General features: G+C 33.8%; 1 protein-coding gene across 1 annotated transcript in view; it reads right to left on the bottom strand.

The window, feature by feature from the left end:
- Positions 1–10,563, bottom strand: part of LOC115890442 (mucin-5AC-like) — a 45,907-nt gene that overhangs the window by 15,036 nt on the left and 20,308 nt on the right. The gene's annotated exons all lie outside the window — the stretch shown is intronic.

Genomic DNA, 10,563 nt, shown 5'->3' with positions numbered 1-10,563 from the left:
ATTAAATTTTGACGGTTGTCGCGTAGACGTCCTATCCATCGGCGAGGATAATTTTCGTCTAGCCACTGTCGCACTTGCCGTCCAGAGTGTGCAGGAGCACCGTCTAATTGCATCCAATTTTCTTCACGTAAATTTAATGGAACGTCTTCAAGAACTTCAAAAAGAAAGTTTTCCAGAAAATCATGGAACAAATTGGAATTTAAGCGAGGAGGGAGAAAATGTGGTTCGCACAGATTATTACTTATAACGTGACATTTGCACTGAACTCGTGCTGAAATGAAGATTGCCTAACACATCTAGGATTTTCGTGATCCCATACGCGGAGATTATGACAGTTCACGACTCCGACTCATTTGTCCACAAAACTTTGTGCAGAAAATGTGGATTTATTTCGACAGACTCCAAAATCCATCTACAAAACGTTAGGTCGTCTTTTAGCATCTTCAGGTACCAAATCTTGGACAGGCTGCAAATGGAAGGCTTTTCGGTGAAGACACCGAGTTGTCGGGCTGCTCGACGTGTACTCATTGTTCTATTAATGTCGAAGACTTGAAGAATTCTATTGTTATCTCTTTGACGACCAATGCGATTTTGGTTATTAGGAACGCCAAATCCATGTTCACGAAAACGACGATGCACTTCTACAAAAGTGTGGGAGTGCGGAACTTTTCTGTTCGGAAACTGTAGGCGGTATTCTTCAACGGCAGCATTAGAATTTCCGTCGCAGAAACCATAAACATAATGCATGTCGGCGTATTCGGCATTAGTAAAAGTTCTGGGCATCCTTTTGCACAATAAACTTCACAACTAAGGTCACAAACAACAATGAAATTTATTTTGACTTAAGACAGTTTACGCTAGATTGTGTTTTGTTCTCCTAATGCTGCTAATTAAGTAACATTTTTCGAATGCAGCTGAGCTATGTCCGGAATTTTGTGGAATATCTCGAAAACTAAGCAACATATCAAAAAAATTTAAGAACAAGAAAAGTTAGCAAAAAGACAGAAGGTATCAGAAAAAAATACAAATTTATCCAATGGCGTGCAACAAAAAAGTTCGACAAGGATCCGTGCAGTTGACACTCACAAAAACAACACTCTGTATAGCAATTAATCCAATTTTGTTCACACATATCAGCCACGTTGCCCTTAGCATTTAACCAAACACTTACGTATTTAGATCATCTGGCTTACGAGTAATCAAATAAAAACCCAAAAATTATTCAAATTTTAGCGCCATTTTACTCCAAGCGGAAGCGTTTTTGGAGTATAGTTTATAATACAAACTATCATTATTTCGGTTAGTTCTATCGAGATACTTACAGTTACTCTAGTAAAATCTGAATCACCCTGTATATTTGACATTTTCTTTCAGAATTTACTATGATTTCCTACGAGTTACACAGTATTACAACAAAAATATGCATGACATAAATAAAAAATGCAAATTTTTCGAAAAATTTCAACTCAATCTTGAGCTTTATCAGCTTATGATTAAAGTTATAATACTTTTCTCGTTCATTAAAATTGCCAAATTATAATTATTACTAAAATAATAAGTCTAATTATAATTTTTACTAGTATTGAATTAGTATAATTATTACTAATATTGACGCTAGCAATTTATAAGAAAATTGTTGATTAGGTGCTTCAATAAATACAAAATAAAATAAACTGACTTAGTTTTACAAGAGTTCTCACAATTTTTTAACGGAAGAATTACGTTGCGAGACTTACCTTTTTTACATTCTACGTTTCTGATGGAATGTCTTTCAGAATAATAATAAAGCTTAACTTGGCAATAATTCATAAACTATGAAGTAGAATTACTAGAAATGTGTATTGGCAATTTAGCCAGCTATAGTATGTTCTCATGATTAGTAAAAATTAATATTTTTGCTTTATCCAAGTGGTCAAAAGTAAGGTATTAAGATCACTATCAATATGATAACAAATAACATTTAGCAAACAACAATATGACTCTCATTGTTATATCGAATTCGCCTCTTTAAATAAATAGCAATTTTTAAATTGAAATATTATTTCAGTCTAAACAAAGAAGTTACTTCCAAGGCTTTTTTCATTTAGCGTATGAAAATGTAAATACATCCGAAAGAAGGAAGGGTCACTAATGACGCAAAAACGACGCTATATAAGAGGAAGCGGACGTAAAGCTTCTTGCACTCTGGAGAAGTTAAACGCCTGATTATCATTAAAAATGGGAGTGCCTTTATCTCGTTCCTCCACTATTAATTCTAGTTATTAAGTGAATTAAATGGTGGACGTTGCACGGAAATATATCTTAGTGTTCCCATTTACCATTTTAATTCGTACAAATTAATATTTGAGATGATAAATCTGAGAGAGATATCTCTGCTAATTGAAATTTATAAGTAAATGATTACTTAAGTAGAAGAAATATTTAAGTATTACGTATTGTCCACACTTTACATTTTAAAGAGATAGAGAGCGAGCTTAGGTTTATTAAGTCTACAAAGTGAACCAATATTCCTAAAAAGCTCCACATCAAGTTCCCTGTTTTAAATTTTCACTACAATCATTTTGATTATATATATGCCTGTACAAAAGTTGCATAAATATAATATAACATTAGTTCACAACAATACACCAAACCACTTGATTTTTAACCCAGGACGCGCGTTTTGCAAACCATGCTAGCATAATCAGAAGATGGTTACTCAATCAACTACTCTTTACAAGTTGAGCCTTTATACAGGGTCTCACAGAAATAAGTGCAAGTATTTTAACTGGTAGTATATTTCAACCCCAGAAACACGCCCGTGAGGTTTTTTCGCGAAAAAAAAATTTGAAAATTCAGAATTTTTTGAAAAATTTTTTCGAAATTTTTTTAGTTTTTATTTAAAAACCATAATCTCTTGATAATATGGTGGCAACATAGGTAGTAGATTAAACTTACATGAAAGAAAATCCAGAAAAGATCCAGTGGTTCTCAAAATTAGCAATCTAGCAAAAAATATTTTTTTTTTAATTTTCAAAGTAAACTAACTGCGTTTTTTTGGACTTATTTCAATAACGATAAAGAGAAAATATGTTTCTTTTATCGAGATCTACCACCCATTAAAATACTGGCACTTATTTCTGGGACACCCTGTATAGGCACGCGGTTGGTATTGACCAGGCGTGACAAAATCACCAAAGCGAAAGAAAATCAATTGAGGTATCAATCAATATATTACAGGAATTAGGGTAATAAGAACAGAGACCTAACAAGAATTAGACCATTATCTCTGTTCATATTGATTTTACGGTTTTAGTTTATACATTATCATTTTAGTTATAATATTTTGAAGTACATAAGAAAATACCGAGGGTGCCATTTAAAAATCAAAAGTTATAATCATTCCCTGTGAAAATATAAAAAAGTTATAGGGGGTGAGCCACTTTTGAAACGCCCGGTAGAAAATAACGACATAACCTTCTAAATATTAAAAGCGAAAACATATTAAACATTTTAAAGCCTACAAAACAATTTAAAAATACGTTCATAAACATAAGATTACTGATTGGTACAAGGCTTTTTTAATAAAATTCTTCACACTTCTTCATCGTAGACAAAATAAGGTATGCCCGAATTTTCTTCAACGGGAGTTATTCGTTTTTTCAAACACGCCACTTCAAGCATATCAAAACGTTTAAAAAATTCATAGTCACTAGGTTCCTCAATATCTTTTTCTCTTGCACGCTTAACTTTTGCTATGACTTCATTATATTGCAAAAATGAAAAACAAGCATTATTACATTCTTGTGAGTGCCTAGTTTACCATAATTTTTCACAGAAAATTTCTTCCATAGTGAAAATACCGCACATTACAACGAGAACAAAACAATTATACATAACCAGACAAAAATAAAGCGAATTTACGCCAGATGTCTGTCAACGTTGCCAACGTTTAGCCCAATTTAATGTTATCCTTATATTGCCTACTTAGACTAAGATAAATTGCCTATTGTTCAACTTATCCTTATTTATCCTCATATTTTACATGTGGCAACCGCGCTAACTGAATCTTTCAAACTCACTGCTATCGTTCATGGAATGCTAGCATTCACTAGTAAAAGTTGGTTTCAAAAATAGCTGTTGAACTTTCACTGGCGCAGTCTTAGCAAATCAGTGAGCTTTTACTAGTAATTGTAAACAATCACTAATTGTTAACAATCACTGATTTCAATCAAGATAATATAATATTTAATTTAGTATGAGTTTTATAAGAAATTTTATAACTTCACTAAGTCCCCGTCTATCATCTATTTCACATGCAGTATATATGAGACCTTTATTATTATACATTATTTTATTTTTTTTAATTTCAGCTGAACATTTGTTCATTTTATTAACACTTATTTATTTTTCAGCATTACATTTATTTAAACCCATTCTGTTTCCTATAAAACGCTTTCAACTTTAATAAGAAAAACCACTCAATTTCGACAAAAGAGAAAAAGAAAAGCACATTCCCTAGACGCTCTAAAGCATCGAGGAAGCCAACGCCCGTAACTCCTATATCTACGTATAGATTTTTCTGAACTCGGTGGCGGTGCCGAATAAGAAAACAGCCAAATGTCTCTCTATCCACCTAAACCCCCTCTGGCCCCTTGTCCTCGATTTTTCAGGTCCCTGCAACCCACCCTCGACTGGCGGGAATAAAAGCAGCACAATAACTCCACATATACATCGCGCTCGGGAGTTCACGGAAGAGGAACTTTAAAAATGGGCTCGGTGGGCCATTCTGGCAGATAATGGGGGGAAAAAAACGGTGAGGGCAGAGTAATTTCAAATTGCAAAAGTCGTATTGTGAGTGTTCCAAGATGCAGAATGTATGGGAGGGGGGTTAATGACTGCGACCTGACAGATCTATTGTGTCTTTCTTGATTCACCATCACCGATAACCGTTGTACCAAACCTCATGGCACGAATGGTGGTCCTCTGGACGCACTCAGTGATTAGGTGTTCTAGTGTTTTTCCATTTTCCCCACAGAATCTTCATTCGCCATTGTTTCAATCTATTGGGGTGTCCGTTGAGGAGACAGTTTCACGTTAAAAACCCCATGACAATCCGAAGATTCTTCTTACTTAAATCAAGGAAAATCTTTGATTTTTCTCCATTGTAAGTCCTGAGAAATTTCTTCGAGTGTCTTAGATCGTTGGAGAATTCCAAATCCAGGTTACGGATGGAGTCTCCTTTAGTTCCGCTTTAAGTTGGTTTTGGGAAGCAGAACGGTTCTGGTCCAGTTAAGGAAGTGTTCGTTCCTTTTCTAGCCGGATCGTTTGCTTTTACATTGCCTTTTATCCCTTGGTGGGCTCGCACCCAGAGTAAGAGGACTTTATTATATTTACCTAATCTTTTCAACTTCCTTCCTTCTCTAGGCATTCCTTGGTCAACTTTGAATTGATGGTTACTGAGTTGATCGCGTTTACTATCTAAACTTGACTATTGGATTAGATGGGTTATTCCTTGTTTCCGATAGTTCGTATCTAAGATAAGTTGTACGCATCTTTCGATAGCGTAGATTTCTGCCTGAAGGGTGTTGAGGTACGTGCTCATTAGTTCGGAGTATTTAGTTTTCGGCCCAAATACTCCTATCCTGCTTTGTTTTTGGAAGCATCAGTATACCACATTATGGTATGGTGACCTGCTGCACAAACGTTTCTCTCTTCCAATACTTTTTATTGTTCAATACTACAGTGAGGTGTTTCTCAAAGTTGTACATTCTTGGTATATCATCCACTGAGATTCCAGAGGTTATGACTATCTTTAAACACCTTTTTCTGGGAGACCCCAGGGGAAGGTGTTTTAAAATAGTCATAAATGGAACTAAATTAAGTCAACTTTGTCATTTGGTCACGCCGGTTCGAGACCGGATAAAATCGGATATCTCGTGAGTAAAAGCCGTAAATGTCAATTTGGATATACACCCAGTGGGTAGGCTATTCCGCGTAAACAAATTAGGCCCCCTCCATATTAACCTTAGCAGCAAAAAGGAGACATTAACTTAAAATATTTAACTTTTTAATTTTAATATGAGTATTGATTCCTTTTTGTAGTTTTATTTAGTTAAAATTATTTTATTTCGTTCAAAAAATATATGCTAGCTTTAAGATTTTTATCATATTTTCAGATTTTTAAATAAAAACGTTTTATTCAAAAATGCATTTATTATTCTTTATTTTTTAAAAGAGAAACCCAGGATTTATTTTGGAAAACCAGGATTATTACCAGGACGAATTGCTACTTGCCGACTACTCAAAAATATTAGTTAACTCACACATAGTTAAAAATATAGAAAATCTTTTCAGAGTCTAGTTATAGACAGGGTGAGTCTTTAATAAGTGCAAATATTTTTAGGGATAGTAACCCCAGCAACAAGTCTATAAGTTTTTATCGCAAAAAAATGATGTTGGAAAAATCGTGCATTTTTTTAATTTTCCTGTATATTTTAGGAAACTTTTTAGAACTGCCTGTTCAGTGCAAATTTTCCCACGGTATAATTTCTTAATATCTGATATTACCATGGTTTTAGCTTTACTCTATGGTAAAAAGAGATACAAACAGAAAAAAATTCGGTGGCTCTCAATTTTTTTTTAAATAAATCACTTTCTTCTTACTTTTCAAACTTGGTTGTCTTGGACTTACTACCTTTGCTCTACCAGCCCTGAAAATATATGCACTTATTTATAACTCGCCCTGTATAATATAATACGTTCATAGTAATAACTAAAAAGCTCATAATAATTAATAATAAGCTAGTTAAATGCTGTAAGGCAAGTGGCCATTAACCAGAAAAAAAAGTCTAATATCAACATGGCAAATTTTTATTAGCAATTTTAATAATTACTTTCGTAAAATGTCTTTTAAACTTTTTTTAGTTAATGTAATTTAGTTAAATATATTTGTTTAAAAAGATATGAAGAAAAATCTTCTTTCATTCAAATAATTTCGTATTTTTTTATCTAAAATAAAAATTTCAAGACCTTTGAGCGCATCTCGAAAATCTTCCAATCAAAAGCGAATAAAATTTTTCTCCAGTTTGCAAAAAAACAAAAACACAAAAAAGTCTAATTTATTATGTATCATCAACAATCGTACAAGGAAACGGACATAAAGCCGAATAATTATTTTAAATTGCTCCACCTTGACAAAAGAAACGCCTTCGTGTGCTCACAAAGCTTTCCCAGATTCTTCCTCGGCTACATCAAAAGAAAGCTGAAAATATCAATTTCCTTTGTAAACGTGTACGAAAATGCTTTGTTTGCCAACGCTCACATTATTTGACGTTTCGTCGCAATCGTCTCTCGAAAAATGAATTATTTAGTATACATCATGCTAGCTGCAAAAGGGACGTTCAAGGAATAGCGACGTACCAACATATCGATATATATTAATATATCCACAAAATTATATAAGGATTCTTGCCACTTAACTGCTGATCTGCTGATATAAAAATTTAATTCTACGCTGTGTTTGTCATAATGTGGATCAACCTACTCTCACTACCGGTTTCGGAGCCCTACTCCATCATCAGGTAAGCTTGGGCAGATCCACAAAATGAGAACCACAACGCAGAGATAGTTAATTCTGACTTGTCGGAAAGTGTCGTTAGATATTAAGTCCCGAACGGGAGATAGCGGCCTGCGTGCAATGATAGTACTTTCGTACCACCGAGGCGCAACTATGGATAGTAAAAAGATGGTAAAAGACTTTTTTTCAGGCAAGTCAAGTTATAAAATAGAAAACAAAATATCTAACCTAACCTAACCTAACCGTTCGGGACTTAATATATAACCGACACTTTCCGACATATCGGAATTAACTATCTCTACGCTGTGGTTCTCATTTTGTGGATCTGCCCAAGCTCACCTGATGATGGAGTAGGGCTCGGAAACCGGTAGTGATTTGTTTTCTATTTTAATATATCCATTAATATCAATATAATATGCATATCGATAGAAATTAAACTTTGATATGGATATCTCCACATATTGGTAAATTAAGTGTCACATTATGAATACCGAAATCCATTATTTGATAATTAGCAGTACCTAGTTTAATTAGATTAGAAAGGCATTTCAAATTTAGAGCATTGGTAAAGTAAGTAGTATTAGATCAGATTAGATTCTTTGAGATGGTTATCGGCCAAATCTACTGCAACCTTTTCCGATCTATTATGGCCCTCTTCTGATCCCTTAGGTTACATTTTCCAGACCCATGCCTAACATATCAAATATGTTCTGTCGTTTCTTTTTCAGATTGACAGAACCTGCACATTGCACATGGCTTGGTCCGTCAATCCCGTTAATCCCGATGGCCTATTCAGCTTACAAAATGACCTGTTAGTAGACTACAGCTTTGATTTGCTTTCTATCTTCGCTTATCAGGTGTGCTATGAATTTTGTCGAATGTTCTACTATGAACTTTTTCGCCTGTTTCTGCCCTGGTGAATTTCTCCATCATTCTAGAGATTTGTTGCCCACCCATCGTTCTGTAATTATTGTCAGAAATAGTTAAAATATCAAAATTCACAAGTATAATTAGTAATTAGACAATTCCATTATATTTTCTATTATTTCAAAATAAAAAACATAATGGTACAACGTAATTTTGATATTATGTTCAAATTAACCTAACAAAACAAAAAGTGCTGTTATATTTTTCCGTTTTCGTTGTCAGCCGCGGAAGTTTCAGTGATTTTAGTGTTGTCGGATATTTTTATTTGTGAAAAAGAAATATGGGGGCGTTTGGATTGCAAAACTAAAAGTGGCAGTTTTATAGCAATGTAAGTAAGCGTCTAGCCATTTTATATTTTACTTTTTTCATATACCCACGACAAATATACATATATTGAAATTTTATAATTCGTTTTATTTAAAAAATGTTAGAAAACAAGCCTGTAATTGACATCTAGTTTTTATGTAATATATTCCATTTAAATGTATTATGTTACTTTACAATTAAAAAGATGTAAATAAATATTACTGATGATAAAATATATTAAAAATATATACAGGCATTAATTGAATTTTTAGCTGACCATACCAACAGGTTAAAGTTTTTTTAATTTCACTCAAAATGAGTTATTTGGGTCATAAATGACCTAAATACAAAATATTTTCATGGTGTCTGTCTGTCTGTCTGTCCGTCTGTAACACGATAACTCAAAAAGCGCTAAACCGATTTTAACCAAATTTGGCACAAAAATACTGTGGCACCTGAGAGTCTGGCCATTATTTTTTGGTGGGGGGGGGGGTTGATATGGGGGTATGGGAGGGGGTTAAAAATTTTAAAAAATCGTAACTCCAAAATTACAGTAGCTAGCGAAACGCGGTTTTCAATTTAAGATTAGGAATAATATTTGCAACAAAATTTGTAATAACATCAGAATCAGTTAAGTCGCAGTTTTTGAGATATTCCGTGTTTCCGTAGTCCGTTTTTGAGAAAATCCGTGTGGAGAACTTCAAACTCCCATCGGACGCGACCCCAGGTGGCGTATAGGGGAAATAACCGCGGACCAAAATTGGAAAAATTCCTTTACTTTGAAACTAAAAGAACTGCCTACCAACTTTTTATTAACATATTTTAGTATGGGCTATACGTGCCTCTTTACTTTAGTATGGGCTATACGTGCCATACTATAGCTATACGTGTCTCCCGGCGCGGCGCCAATTTTTTAGTATGCGAACAAACACGAGAGCCGCTCATTATTGACTTTCATTTTCTTAACATGATAGATGAAGTTCTATAATTTTCTCAGAAAATAGTAGTTATCAGACAGATTTTTTGATAACTTCTATCACTCTTTCCGTAACATTAAAGTAAATAAATTTTGTGCTTCTTTAACATTTTAAAACAGCAAAATATATTAGGTTAATTAAAATTCTCTATCAACAACAATCTATCAAAGGAACCAAGGAAACGCGTTTTGATTTTTCGGAAAAAAATCAAATACCTATATTTTCATGTTTTTTTTCTAATTTTCTCTAAAACGATATGGAAATTTGAAAAAATATAAACGAAATTAACCATTTTAGAACAAGCAAAAATGTTTATGAAGAATTTTTCTCAAAATATCAATAATAAAAAAGTTTTTCATCTTGTAAAGACAATCCGGGGACATATTGTAGATATATCGATATTTTTTTATAAAATGGACATTCCTAGGATGTGAAACGATGGACCGCCTGATTTGCGAGAGAAATAAGAAACAATAAGGTGATGTTGAAAATTTTTTAACAGCGGTTACAAACTTCGTCGAAACTCATCAAAATCGTATGATTTCGATTCCACTGAATTTTTAAGGTAGCGACAGGGACAAATATAATCTAATTTATTTCTTTGTTGTAACGACACATATATCGAGGTTCAGTTACGTATTGCTTTGTACTAATTGTTACCGGTGATACGCTTGAATGCCCGCTTGCTGGCGTCGTACTAGTGCCTTCTTCTTGAGTTGTCGTTCTAATTGTTACTGGTGATACGCTTGAATGCCCGCTTGCTGGCGTCGTACTAGTGCTTTCTTCTTGAGTTGT

This window comes from Sitophilus oryzae, unplaced genomic scaffold (assembly GCF_002938485.1).
Source record: "Sitophilus oryzae breed Bouriz unplaced genomic scaffold, Soryzae_2.0 scaffold_864_pilon_pilon, whole genome shotgun sequence".
Lineage (NCBI taxonomy): Eukaryota > Metazoa > Arthropoda > Insecta > Coleoptera > Curculionidae > Sitophilus > Sitophilus oryzae.
The sequence above is the reverse complement of the archived record's forward strand: the minus strand, read 5'-3'. Positions and strand labels throughout refer to the sequence as shown.